Source organism: Phoenix dactylifera, chromosome 2 (genome assembly GCF_009389715.1).
Source record: "Phoenix dactylifera cultivar Barhee BC4 chromosome 2, palm_55x_up_171113_PBpolish2nd_filt_p, whole genome shotgun sequence".
In the NCBI taxonomy this organism is placed as follows: Eukaryota; Viridiplantae; Streptophyta; class Magnoliopsida; order Arecales; family Arecaceae; genus Phoenix; species Phoenix dactylifera.
In genome coordinates, this window is record NC_052393.1 from 13727534 (window position 1) to 13741016 (window position 13483).

At 41.8% G+C, this 13483-nt stretch overlaps 1 protein-coding gene across 2 annotated transcripts in view; it reads right to left on the reverse strand.

The window, feature by feature from the left end:
- The window catches only part of LOC103716854 (DNA-directed RNA polymerase IV subunit 1), a 32620-nt gene extending 31536 nt beyond the window's left edge, over positions 1–1084 (reverse strand). For both annotated transcript variants that reach the window (XM_017845140.3, XM_017845138.3), the window contains exon 1: positions 748–1084. The gene's annotated coding sequence lies outside the window, so the exon portion shown is untranslated. The remainder of the gene's footprint in view (positions 1–747) is intronic.
- Positions 1085–13483: the final 12399 nt, after the last annotated feature.

A 13483-nucleotide genomic window follows, 5' to 3' on the forward strand; every position in this document is an offset into this window, starting at 1 on the left:
GTCTTAGCCAAAACACACTCCCGAACACAACTTTTGTAAATGGGGGATTTCTTGAATCTACAACTCCACTTTCACTGTGGCAGGAAAAAGTTTGTGCCACACAAAAGCATCTTTTGGTTCAGTGCAAGACTACATGTTCAGCGAACTCTGTATTCCCGAATTCAAATCAAGGACTGATGTTCAGCAGATGCAGGGGGTTCAAGGGGGAAAAAAAGACAGCAATGTCAAATACAAGATTGTATAACTATCACCAATGCCCAGTTTCAGCATAAATTCCAGACGCATTGCTCAGGAAAACCATCAACACCGCATGTAAAAACAGAACACTCGCATGTAAAAAACTTTACACCAGAGAAGAAGAGAAAACAACGGAACCAATCAAAAATGGGCACAAAAAACACTAAATAGACACACAAAAATATGAATACGTTTCAAGAAACATCAAGAAATCAAAAATTCTCAGCCACATTAATCCCTTTTTCCACCAAACAATCAAGGTTCCCCCATAAAACTCTAAATTGGATCAAAAACAAGAATCCATATCAAGAAACATCAAGAAAGCCACAGAATCAGCCACATGAATCCATATTCCACCCAAACAACAATAATAAAGAACAAGGCATCATCAAAACCAAGAAAACCGAAAAAAGACCAATCAGAGCCCGCACGATTCCGCAACAGGACACCAAGAAAAGGAACGGGAGGTAGAAGAATAGGAGAAAAGGGGAAAGGCGAGAGCTTTCATACCAGCAAAAACCCAAAAGGCTCTCCTTTCTTGACCCGAGGCGTTACAAAGGGGCAGGGCAACATACACTAGACCCCAAACGCCCTTTTATGCAGAAAAGAATGGAGTTTCCGAGGGAAGGGCGAGGTGGACACAAGCCAGCAGAAGAAAACAAAAAAAAAAACAGAGCAAGCAGGGAGAGATTAAACAAACAAAACAACGAGAGAGACGAGAGGAGAAAACCGAACTCCCCCCACCTCTGCGAGCGCTAAAGAATAGAAGAGGAGGAGAAGGAGAATAGGGAGACAGCAGCGATTAGAGAACACGCCGCCGGTTTCTCATCTTCTCTCTCTCTCTCTCTAAGAATCCTAGTTCTTATAGGGTTCTTTACTTTTATTTTTATTTTTATTTTTGTTTGGAAGACGGAAAGAGCACTCGCTGGCGCGAGAAGGCGAGCAGGTTGTCAGAGAAGACGCCCCCGAAAGAATACGGAATTACGGAACTGACACCGACTCACGAGCCAACAGCATCAGGAGGAACATTAAATTCATGGTTAGAGGGCGAGAAGTTCGCCCCTAAAAGTGACAACATTTACGGCTAATGCCCTGGCACGGTGGTCTTCAGGTCACCTGTCTCTCAGACGTCCTTTTCGTTAAATACGACTCCATGTGGAGACGAACCAAGACCAGGTTGGTGGTCCCGGTGACGTGGGTCGTAAAGTTTTTGTAAAGGGGTTCCGGAGGGGCAGGCCACGCGATTGTGGTTTTAATTTGGGGAACTTACGAGGCGTGTTGTTTGAGCAGTGTGCCGTTGCAATCCACCGTTCAGCAGGAAAACGGGATATTTTTAGATTGCGTCAGAGTGAAATTCCAAATTCATGTTTCCGGCGACGAGAACACGTAGGACTGGGAACTTAGTTCGAAAAAATTGACCATTAGAAATTAATTTATTTTCATAAATATTTTTTTAAATATTAACTTTTATATAAATATTTTTTAAAATTTGATATTTATATTCATGATTTTCAATTAAAATAACTAAAATATTTTTAATGAATAGATATAAAAAAAACAGAATAAAAAATAATTTTAAAATTTTATTTTATTTTTAGTTAAAATAAATATAGTTTTTATTAATGATATTAGAAAAATTATTATATTAAAGATATTTGTGCAAAATCAATGTTTTATAGTAGGACAGTAATAAATATAAATTTTAAAAAATTTATATGAATTTAAATTTTTATAAAGATATTTATAAAAAAATTATAATTTATTCATCTGATTAGACGGAAAGTGAATGCTTTTATTGGCGCATAAATAACCAGGGTATCCTTTGCAATATTCCGTTGAGGCGAGCGTATCCATTGCAATATTCGAGAGGAGGGGGCGTATCCGCAGCCCCGGAGGTGAACATTATCTCTAGTCCTTGCTTCTGATGGTTGTTTGATTTTCGTCCTCCCTCAGTTATGCTCACAATATGCTGATGTGTCAAAACAGCAATAAGCTAGGTATTTGGTTGTGGGTGTGACGGTTCCACTAATAAATTTGTTGTCAGAGCTACCTCGAGGGATCTGGTTTCCTACTTGTGTCAATTATAATTGAAAAATGTTCCATCTCCCGCAAAACTTTCCTGGAAGGCTGGGACTCATCTAACTCATGGTTTTTCTGAGCGATCAAAGGCAAAATTCTTATTTTAACCCCTCCTGATCACCAAAGGACCTACTTTGTTTAGCAAGAAAAAAAAAAAATTGGCATTATTTTTTCAGTACCAAATGCCAGTTCTTGGAGACCAGAAATTCTTTTGAGCAGTTTTAAATATGGTAAAAAATTTGACACAGCTTTTGGACTCCTCTAAAAATTAAATAAAGATTACTTTAGAGCTTTTGGGTAAAAAGTTTGCTTGAATACGTTGAAAAGATAATTTTTTACGATGAAAAGTTCAGATTCAAATCTCAAAAACAAAATTAATTAAAATAATTTATAAGTTACAAAACCTTATAATAATTATTTTAATAGTATAATATAATATAATATATTAATATGTCATATTATGTTGAAGAATAATAGTCCTACATCGGATAGGTTAACAGCTCTTGTAATACTTATATGGCAAAATAATGTGATAAATCTTCTTCGAGCAACTAGTTATAATTTTTTTTTTAGTGCCTAGATAATAATTATATAAAATCTGAGGGTTTTGCAATTTTCTAAAATATTCCTTCTCCTGACGTACAAGGAAAATGCTTCAAGTCTCTCGGCACACGTACACAATCATCAATTTAGCAACTTATAAGTTATAATCAACAAAACCTCATGTTTGTCAATAAATACCGTGCTTGTACCAATACCTCTTGCCACATGGCAAGAGAATTGTTTGTATGCACAACAGGAGCTCTATAGCATTATTCAAAATACATTGACCTTGATCATAGCCTAAAAATATAGCATTACACTTGGACCTAAACCAACCTAGCCGGTTTCTCCCAAAATCTCACCCAATCTGCAGGCAAGTTGGAGTGGATATAGATGGTAGACCTGGACTTAAATGGGATTGGATCTGACTCATACACCCTTAACTGTGCAAAAATAACTGAGCTGGTTAAGCACCACTGGACATAAATTGCTTACATGCAAGGACCATTAAATCACAGCTTAACGAAAGATTGATTATTAATATTTTTCTAATATCTAGAGTTTGGGGAAAGTATGTTTAATAGTTTGAACATGACTAACCTGGTGATTGCACTTGAAACAAAAGAAAAATAGGCATTAAGATTTTTTTTATAGTGTCCCTAATCTTGGCCAATATGAGAAATTATGATCCTAGCCAAAAGATAAAGCAAGACTTAACACTTAGATGTACCTTTATTTCGCTAATATGATGATTAGTCCTTGCACCAAAGGTTTTCATCCCTGCATCTCGACTGCTATTTTTACTTAGCCTTTTTTAATTAAATAGATTTTTAGTTTCGATCAATGCAGGAAACTCTACTCAATTGATTAAATCAATAATTTCCAAACTAAAAGCCGATATAACACCAACATATTGACTAATATTTTTACACACATAACCTTTTTACTTCCTTAAATAAATTTTTAGTAAAAAAAATTACATTAAATGTTTAAGAGCAGTTGCTAATTTGGGATTTATCATTCCAATATATCTGTTCTAAAAGCTCAACTAATATCTTGGAAGATCTTGGTTTTTGTAAAATTTTCTTCTTTTATCTCAATTAAGATAAATCAAGATCTTGGTTTATCTCAGTCTCAATCACTTACAAAGATGACACATATATGATCTTTGAAAACCTTACCTTGCACACTTAGCCATTCTACATGTAGTCCTTTGGACACAGTTAGACCTTCTTTCTTATGCAAAACTTATTTATATTTTACATGCAACTAAACCTAAATTACACATCAATCAGACATTAAAATTATAAAACTAAGGGCCAAGAATAAAATATCCAATAAATAGGGACTATAGATAAAAAGGAAATAAAGCCATGTTTTGCAGCTTAATTTCCCCCTACTATATAATATTTATATGAATATCAATTCCCTATAGTGGCCAATTTAATCTTTATACCACAAGATATCGAATAACTCGATGTCAGCATATAGGTCAATATGTTTTTTTAAGATACATTATATTATATTTTTAAATATTTCTTACAATCTATCATCAATCTCACTTGCACTATATCAGCTAATTTTTTTATATACCTTAGTTACTACATGTCAATCAAGCTAATGGAATATCACAAATGGTTTAAAGTTGTAAGCCTCCCATCTTGACAAGATAAATAGATATTTTGGCAAGGCTAGATAATGACTTCCCACTAAGATAAATTGTTGTTTGCACAAGCTATCGCACCAGGCCTATGGTTTGGGAAAGCTTTTGATTGCAGTCATCCAAATCGCCTACAGAATGTAACTAATTTATAATATAAAATAACCAAGCATGAATGTTTCAAAAGTATATTCAGTTATTTAGGGCAATCAAAAACAAGGATAGGAATTGGTATTGAAATTATGATGTGACATCTACCCCAAACTGATTGGTGAGTTTGCATGTAAGATTTGAAGTAGTGTCATCTCTGTTCCTAGGAGAGATCTTGTCAATGTATTTCCTCTGGCATAAATATATGTGCCATAAATATATTGTAACTAATATGAAACTTTATTGCCCACAAACTACATAATTGAATGTTCTATCATAGTAGACGGTGGTTCAAGAGACCTCGCCACCTCCCAATATGCTGTACCAACTTCTTGGTAATGATTTTCTTTTTTTTTTAATTTTTTGAGAAATAATACTTGCTAACGATTGCCGCAGGAATCTTTAAACTGTTTCCAGATCAACTCTTCTACTCTTCCAATCTTCCACAAACTTCCAACTTAGTCACCCGGCTTCAATTCGTCATCAAACACTCCCAATATTAAGTGCAGCTAACATTCCGTAACCTCCTCCGCTTTTTACCAGCCCAAGAAGGCAAGAATCTCTTGACAAAGGAAAACAGAGTCCCAGCATATGGAATGTCGACTTTTAACCTCTGAAAGGCTGCAAGCTAGCATCTCCAGGTATCCGAATTTTTACAATGCTGAAGCTGGCATCGCCACTGCAACTGGGAGAAAGTAGGATGAGGCAATTGCTGATGACAGGATATCTGTCTCTGTTGATATGGTTACAGATGCATCCGATCACTCATTGGTGCAACAACAAAGCCCCTTGGCTAGCAATTGCCACCGTTTCTCAAGATAGACTTTTGTTTCATACAAAGTTTGCTATACTGGTTTGATACCATACTGTACCAAATGTACCGTACCATATCAATATCGAATCAGTATACAGTTTCGTACCATACGATACTCGGTACTCCTCATACTACATCGGGTACCGATATTGTAGTAGGATGGTGCCGGTATGGGTCCAGTTGTGAGATGGCGAATCTTGGTTCTATATCTTTCGAGAGTACAAAGCTATGTAACAGCGTATTGCTTTCCATTGAGGATGAGTTCTCTTAACATATGAAAATAGAGCCAGCTCTAATATTGAGTTGAGGCTGAGATGCAGCTTTTGGAAGAGTTAATTGAAAGGAAAAGGAAAAAGATTACAAATGCACTGAGAATGGTAAGATATGTAGTACATAGTTGATGACTATAACATGAAGCTTTCAGTTTGATCAACAAAAAGGGATGGAAGAGCTTGGTATTGTGTCACTAACAGTCATACTGAATTCTGATTCTTCCTACTCCCATCCTCTGCCTTCTCAATTCAGACCATTCAAAGACTTGCATTAGAAAAAAGTTATTGAGGCTGACGTGGATTGTCAGAACCCTCTTCCAAGAGCACAAGCTACAGGGGATATTGGTTATTTTCATAATTGGACCGTAGAATTCTCAGTATCTGGCTAAACAAATGTAGCATATTTGCTAGATCTTACAGTCGTACTATCGAAGTCATAGAAGGCATTGCTATTGCTTGCAGGTTGAACCATAGTTCAGGGCCAACTTCCAGTTCTGAGACAAAGCTCCTCCATTGATGGTGGAGAGCACACTGAAAACAGAATACAAAGGAGTGAGAGGGGGGAGATGATGGATGAAAGAGGGTGCAGGTGGTTGGGGTTGCCATAGGCGATCCAATTAATGATATTCTTAAGAACTCCTTCGTAGGACTTCCAACCGAATGCGTCGCTAATCCGAATGCAACAACTTATCAATAAAACTATCTTCTGTGCATTATACTTTTGTTCCATTATCTCATTGAAACTACCTGATCTTCCATGCAATCTTTTTAAAAAAAAAATCGAAATATTAGATGGTACTCATTAGAGCAGGAAAAGAAGATTGCGTCATCGCGTGAGGTATTGTCTGCTTTGGGGTTCGGCTACGCTCGGGCTTTTTCGGCTCTTTGGATACCATCACCCCTCATTGCTTTGCCCTTTAAAAAGATGCCTGGCGAAGAAAGGGGTGTACCCCTCCTTAATAAGGCACAATTATTTCCGCTACTCAATCGATGTGAGACTAAATCCCTAGCCCCTTCCACCTCCAACACTAGCCTCCCGAGTGGGAAGGATTTGTGAGGGATCTGTAGGGGGTCCACGCTCACCGCACCATCTATTAGAGCAAGAAAAGGAGATTGTATTCCCGTGCAAGATATTGTCCGTTTTGGGGTTCGGTCATGCTCGAGCCTCGTCGGCTCTTTGGGTGCCGTCACCTCTCATGGCTTTGCCCTTTAAAAAGGCGCCTCGCAAGGAAAGGGGTGTACTCCTTCTTAATAAGGCACAATACTTTCCACTACTCAACCGATGTAGAACTGAGTCCCTAGCCCCCTCCATCCCCAACAGTACTAAATTTTTAAATCAAATCATTGTTCTACTACAATCTTGGCCGATGCAATAAAAAAACTCAATTATTTCTAACTTGAAAAGGTGCTTATTATTTCCTATTACTTTGTGGGCCTCTTTCTTTGTTTTTTTTTTTTTTATGCAAGTGGAGGAAGGAAGACCTTCCTCCAAATTTTATTAAAAAAATAGAGAATAACGAGTTAAAAGAGTAGCGCAGGAAAAAAGAAAATTATGAGGTCCAAGAAACAGATAATTCAGCACGTGTTCTTCTCTATGATTTGAAGTCCCACCTTTCAATGTTTTGTGTCATTGTGGGTGGTTGGTAGGAATAATACCAAGCAGTCCAAACTCCACATATGCCTCCAAATGGCTGGAAGGAGATAAAGGGCAAATCTGACAAAGAATAACATGGCATTTCAGGAGGTCACATTATCAAGATAGTCAGCAAAAGACAGAAAAAATGGTTTTTTTTCTGACAAAAACACAGAAACAAATTACCAAACAATCATGTAATGGGGACATCAGAGATGATCATCCGTCCGTTTATTACACCATTTTTATTTTAGATTTTATTTTTTTATTTTTGGGCTTGTAATTTTATTGTTGTAAGACTTTATTTGTAGTATTTTGGATTTTATTGAAAATTATTTGTGTATAAGGAGTTTTATGTTAATTTTCTTATTTTGGGCCCTATATATATGGACCTGGTTATGATTAGAATTTAATGAAGTAAATTAAGATTTCTTCCCCTTATTTTCTTCTTCTCTTTCCTCTCCTTCCTCTCCTCTTTCTCTTCCTCCCTCTTTCTCCTGTTTTCTCTGTTCTGCCGCCACAGCAACAATCTCCCGTTCTCGGTGCTGCCTCACATGTCTCTCATGATAATTGATGACTATAAACTGCAAACTTGATACAACCGTTCCAATTATACGCTGCAAACTTGCACAGGAACTCATACAGCGCATGCTGCTGGAGTTTTTTTTTCTTTTTTTAATTTCTAAATTTTTTTATTATAATTTCTGAAAAGATTCAGATCTTAAAATTTTTATATGTTGAATACTTTTATATTTGATAATTTAATACATGTAGACTTGTATTTAATGAACTACAATAGCTCAAGATCAACTTGGATTTTGTGGATTGAGGGCTGATGCCAGCCTGGGTGCGCAAACAGAGCCATGCCGTGCCATGCCTTGATGCCTGCGATGATGATGCCTTGATGCTGGTATAACATTGATATACCAGCATTTTGTGATCTTCGAAAAGTTTATTGGTGTGCAAAAATCAAAGCCGACCAAAGAAAAGTTCTTCCAATCAAATACTTTTTCAGTTGTCAGTCTAATTCAAAATAAGCATGAAACACCAAAGCTCGACGTCTGACAAAAGGAACTGAAAATGCCCAATTCTCCAATCACTGCTTCATGCAAGAATTGAAGCAGCACACTGATGGGATCGACAGACCACGACGAGTTCGGAGGCCGAACCCACGTTATCTCGCGACCATCGATCACGTTTCCCACGAAGACGCCGGAGTCGCAGGGAGCCTGGTAAAGGAAAAGAAGAGGTCAGCCACTTGCAGTTCGGGTGCGAAGGAGAAGGAGGGAACGAACGCCATGCACGAGGCCACGACGTCGGAAGTGGGAAACAGTCCTCCGAAGTGACATCCGACTTTTCCGCACGTCAGTTATCAAGAGGTCACCCATGGGGAATAAATGAGGGGGTGAGATGGTAGCTGAGGGTGTGGTATTATCTCTTGTCTCTTAGTTGCATTGGGGGTTACTCTCGCCCGAAGTAGAGTATTTTATAGTTGCATGCATCGGGTTGCTCTCACCCAGAAAAGTAGAGCCTGTATCTATCTTTCCTAGCTTCCGAAGCCTATTAAAATAAAGATCCCTTCCTTTCTTCCCTTGCTACTTCTCCTTTCCTTGATCTGAGACGTGAAGGAGAGCTGGGTCCTATCAACTGGTATCAGAGCCGGTTATGTCAAATAAAGAAAGGATCGAGCGTCTGGAAGTCGACGTGAACACCATGCGAGAAGAGCTGCACGGCTTAGAAGCACGGATGGAGGAGCGTCTCACTGAGGTCCTGGAGGCTATCCGTCACCTCCAAATTACAGCGCAGTCCCCTCCGCCGTTTGAACCAACGGCATCACTACCCCCATCATCACGAGAAGGAGCCCTTGGGCGAACGGAGGACATCGTGGGGATCCAACGTCATCCCAGAATGGACTTCCCACGGTTTACTGGTAACGATCCGATTGTTTGGCTCGATCGAGCTGAGCAGTTCTTCGATGGCCAAGGAGTACCCGCTAACCGGCGGGTAACCACCGCTTCATTCTACTTGGACGAGGAAGCCAACCATTGGTGGCAGTGGTTACGGCGAATGTCCCAGGATGAGGGAGTTGTAATCACCTGGAGGGTGTTCGAACGGGAACTTCTGGCCCGTTTCGGACCCAACGAGTATATTAACTTCAACGAGAAGCTATCCCGAATTCAGCAACATGGAACTGTGCGGGAGTATCAACAGGAGTTCGAAAAACTAGCTAACTGAGTTCGGGGATGGCCGCCAGACGCACTCATTGGCACGTTCGTCGGAGGACTCAAGGAGGAGATCGCAAAGGAGGTGTGAATGCGGAGACCTCACTCCTTGCGCGAAGCAGTCACGATAGCCCGGATGCGGGAGGAGAGACTGGAGCAGAAGCGGAAGGCATTCCGCGGCGTGGCATCCCGAGTAACCAATGTTCCGAGAACCCAGGGCCCATCCACAACTGCACCGCGGCTACAGGCTCCGACACCCATCCGACGCATCACCTGGGAGGAGATGCAACAGCGCCGGGAACGTGGGCTTTGTTTTAAATGCAATGAGAAGTTCTCCCCAGGACACCGGTGCAAGACCCCTCAGGCTTATTTAATCGAAGCCGATCACTTGGAAGATGCAGAAGGATCTAAAGACGGCGACATCGAGCGCTACGACGAAAATACGACCGGAGAAGAGGCGCAACCGGTGATTTCTCTCCATGCTCTCTCGGGATGGAATGGGCCACGGACGATGCGGGTGGTGGCATGCATCCAAGGACATCCTTTGACAGTCTTGATAGACAGCGGATCCACCCACAACTTCGTGAGTGACCGTGTTGCCAAATTACTTCAGCTGCCCGTAGACGCCACCGTCAAGTTTGGAGTCCGAGTAGCTAACGGAGAGGTCCTACAATGCCAAGAGATATTCCGGTCGGTGGAGCTGGAACTGCAAGGGAAGCGATTCCTGGTAGACTTCTATACATTGCCGCTGGTGGGGTTGGATGCCGTTCTAGGCATACAGTGGCTGGAGAAACTTGGACCTGTGCTCTGCGATTGGAAGCACATGACCATGAAATTCTGGTGGAACGGCCAAGCGTGTGGGCTATCCGGGCAACCGGCGAGACCCACCCGAGCTGTAGACTTCCGGGAAATACAGAAGGAGATCAAGGGGAGTAGCCAACTCTTTGCGATCATGGTCCGAGGCACCAAAGAGCATCAACCAACGACAATGCAGATGGAATGGCCCACCGACCTCCAGCAGTTGATAAAGGAGTACTCTTCACTTTTTGAGGCACCTAGAGGATTACCTCCAGAGCGACCTTATGTCCATCGGATTCCGCTGCAAGAGGGAACCTCGGCAATCAACGTTCGGCCCTCTAGATGTGCATATTACCAGAAGAATGAAATCGAGCGCCAAGTAACTGAGATGCTAGAGGCTGGGATTATCCAGGAGAGTCAGAGTCCTTTCTCCTCTCCTGTCTTGCTGGTAAAGAAAAAAGACGGCACATGGAGGTTTTGCACAGATTATAGGGCTCTCAACGCGGTCACCATTAAAGACAGGTTTCCGATCCCCACTGTCGATGATATGTTGGATGAATTGCACGGAGCTTGCTATTTCTCTAAGCTGGATCTTAAGGCCGGATACCACCAACTCAGAGTTCATCCAGATGATGTTCATAAAACGGCTTTCCGCACACACCACGGGCATTTTGAGTACTTGGTGATGCCCTTTGGACTATGTAACGCCCCATCAACATTTCAGGCAGCCATGAATTCCATCTTCAGGAGTTACCTGCGTAAGTTCATCTTGGTCTTCTTTGATGACATTCTGGTATACAGCCCTACTTGGGAGCTTCACATATCCCATCTCCGCACCACACTAAGGATTTTGGCTGACCATTGCTTCTATTTACAACCCTCAAAATGCCTCTTTGGACAACAACAAGTGGAGTATCTTGGTCATATTATATCCGCTGCTGGGGTACAGGTTGATGCCACCAAGATACAAGCCATGAAGGAATGGCCGCGACCCACTACCGTGACAGAACTAAGGGGATTTCTGGGATTAACTGGATACTACCGAAAATTTGTTAAGAGCTATGGAGTCATTGCGGCACCCTTGACGACATTGCTAAGAAAAGGGCAGTTTCAATGGAACCCTCAGGCTGAGCAAGCATTCCATCTTCTTAAGCAAGCAATGATGACCACCCCTGTGCTTGCCATTCCTAACTTCTTAGAGACCTTCGTGGTTGAAACAGATGCTTCAGACAAAGGCATTGGCGCTGTGTTAACACAAGGAGGGAAACCAGTTGCTTATATGAGTAAGGCTTTGGGTGTAACAAAGAAAGGATGGTCGACTTATGCTAAAGAGATGTTGGCTATAATGGAAGCGGTGCGGATGTGGCATCCTTACTTGCTGGGAAAGAAGTTTCAGATAAGAACCGACCAGAAGAGTCTACGGCATTTCCTAGAGCAGCGAGTAAGCACACCGGAGCAACAGAAATGGGTCACCAAACTGCTGGGTTACGAATACGAAATAGTGTACAAACCAGGGAAGGATAATTCAGCTGCCGATGCTTTATCCCGACTACCCGAAGAGAGTGCACTTCATGCTCTCAGTCGCCCCGTATTCGACATCTGGGAGGAGATAAGGACTGCTAATCAGGAAGATCACTATTTGCAGCAAAAAATTCAGCAACTCGAAGCTACACCCGATCGCATGAAGAACTACTAGTTCAGAGGAGGAATTCTATATTATAAAGATCGGGTCGTTATCCCTCCCAGTTCGCTGTTGGGAGCAAGGTTGATGGAGGAATTCCATAATACAAAAATTGGAGGACACTCAGGAACGCTAAGAACCTACAAACGGATTTCTCAGGCTTTTTACTGGGAGTCGATGAAGAAAGATATCCAAAAATTTGTGGCCGAGTGCGTGGTCTGCCAGCAGCATAAATATGAGACTCAAGTCCCGGCCGGACTACTCCAACCATTGCCGGTGCCGACCCAGGTGTGGGAGGACATTTCCATGGATTTCATTGAAGGATTACCATGGTCTAAAGGGAAGAATGTCATCCTGGTCATCGTCGACAGGCTCACCAAATATGCCCATTTTTTAGCCTTATCCCATCCATACACTGCAAGAGAAGTGGCAACACTCTTCGTCAACCAAGTGGCTCGACTGCATGGGATGCCAAGGTCGATTGTCAGCGACCGAGACCCGATATTCGTAAGTCATTTCTGGCACGAATTCTTCAAGCTTCAAGGCACCACTCTTCGCATGAGCTCTGCGTACCACCCTCAATCCGACGGCCAAACCGAGGTGGTTAACAGATGTGTCGAACAATACCTTAGGTGTTTGTGCAGTCAGTTTCCGAAGACGTGGGAGCAAAATTTGGCTTGGGCAGAGTACTGGTATAACACTACGTTCCATTCCACTGCCGGGATGACACCTTTTCAGGCATTATATGGACGAGCCCCACCAACAATCGTTCGGTACATGGAAGGGCTCACAGCGGTGGATGAAGTTGATAAAACTTTGGCTAGCCGGGACCAACTGATAAAGGAGTTAAAAGGCAACTTGGAGAAGGCTCAAGGACGAATGAAGCAACAAGCAGACAAGAACAGAAGGGAAGTTACTTTTGAAGTAGGGGAATGGGTGTTTTTAAAACTCCCACCATATCGGCAACAGACGATCTTCCGACGAGTGCACCAGAAGCTTGCTCAGAAATATTTCGGACCCTATCGCATTATTCAGCGCGTCGGGCCAGTCGCTTATAGGCTAGCCTTACCAGAGGATGCAAAAGTTCACCCGGTATTTCATGTATCACTTCTCAAACGGAAGCTAGGAGAGGGACAAGTTCCTTGTTCAGGGTCTCCACTCATCCAAGAGGACGGACAATTCGCACTGGAACCAGCCACCATCAGGGACTATCGATGGGTTAAAAAGGGAGGGAAGATCATCGAAGAAGTTCTCGTTCAATGGCGATCATTGCCGAGGGAAGACGCTACCTGGGAAGAATATCAACAATTGAAGCAACAGTACCCAAGAACCAACCTTGAGGACAAGGCTTTGGCTGAAGGGGGGAGGGATGATGGGATCGACAGACCACGACG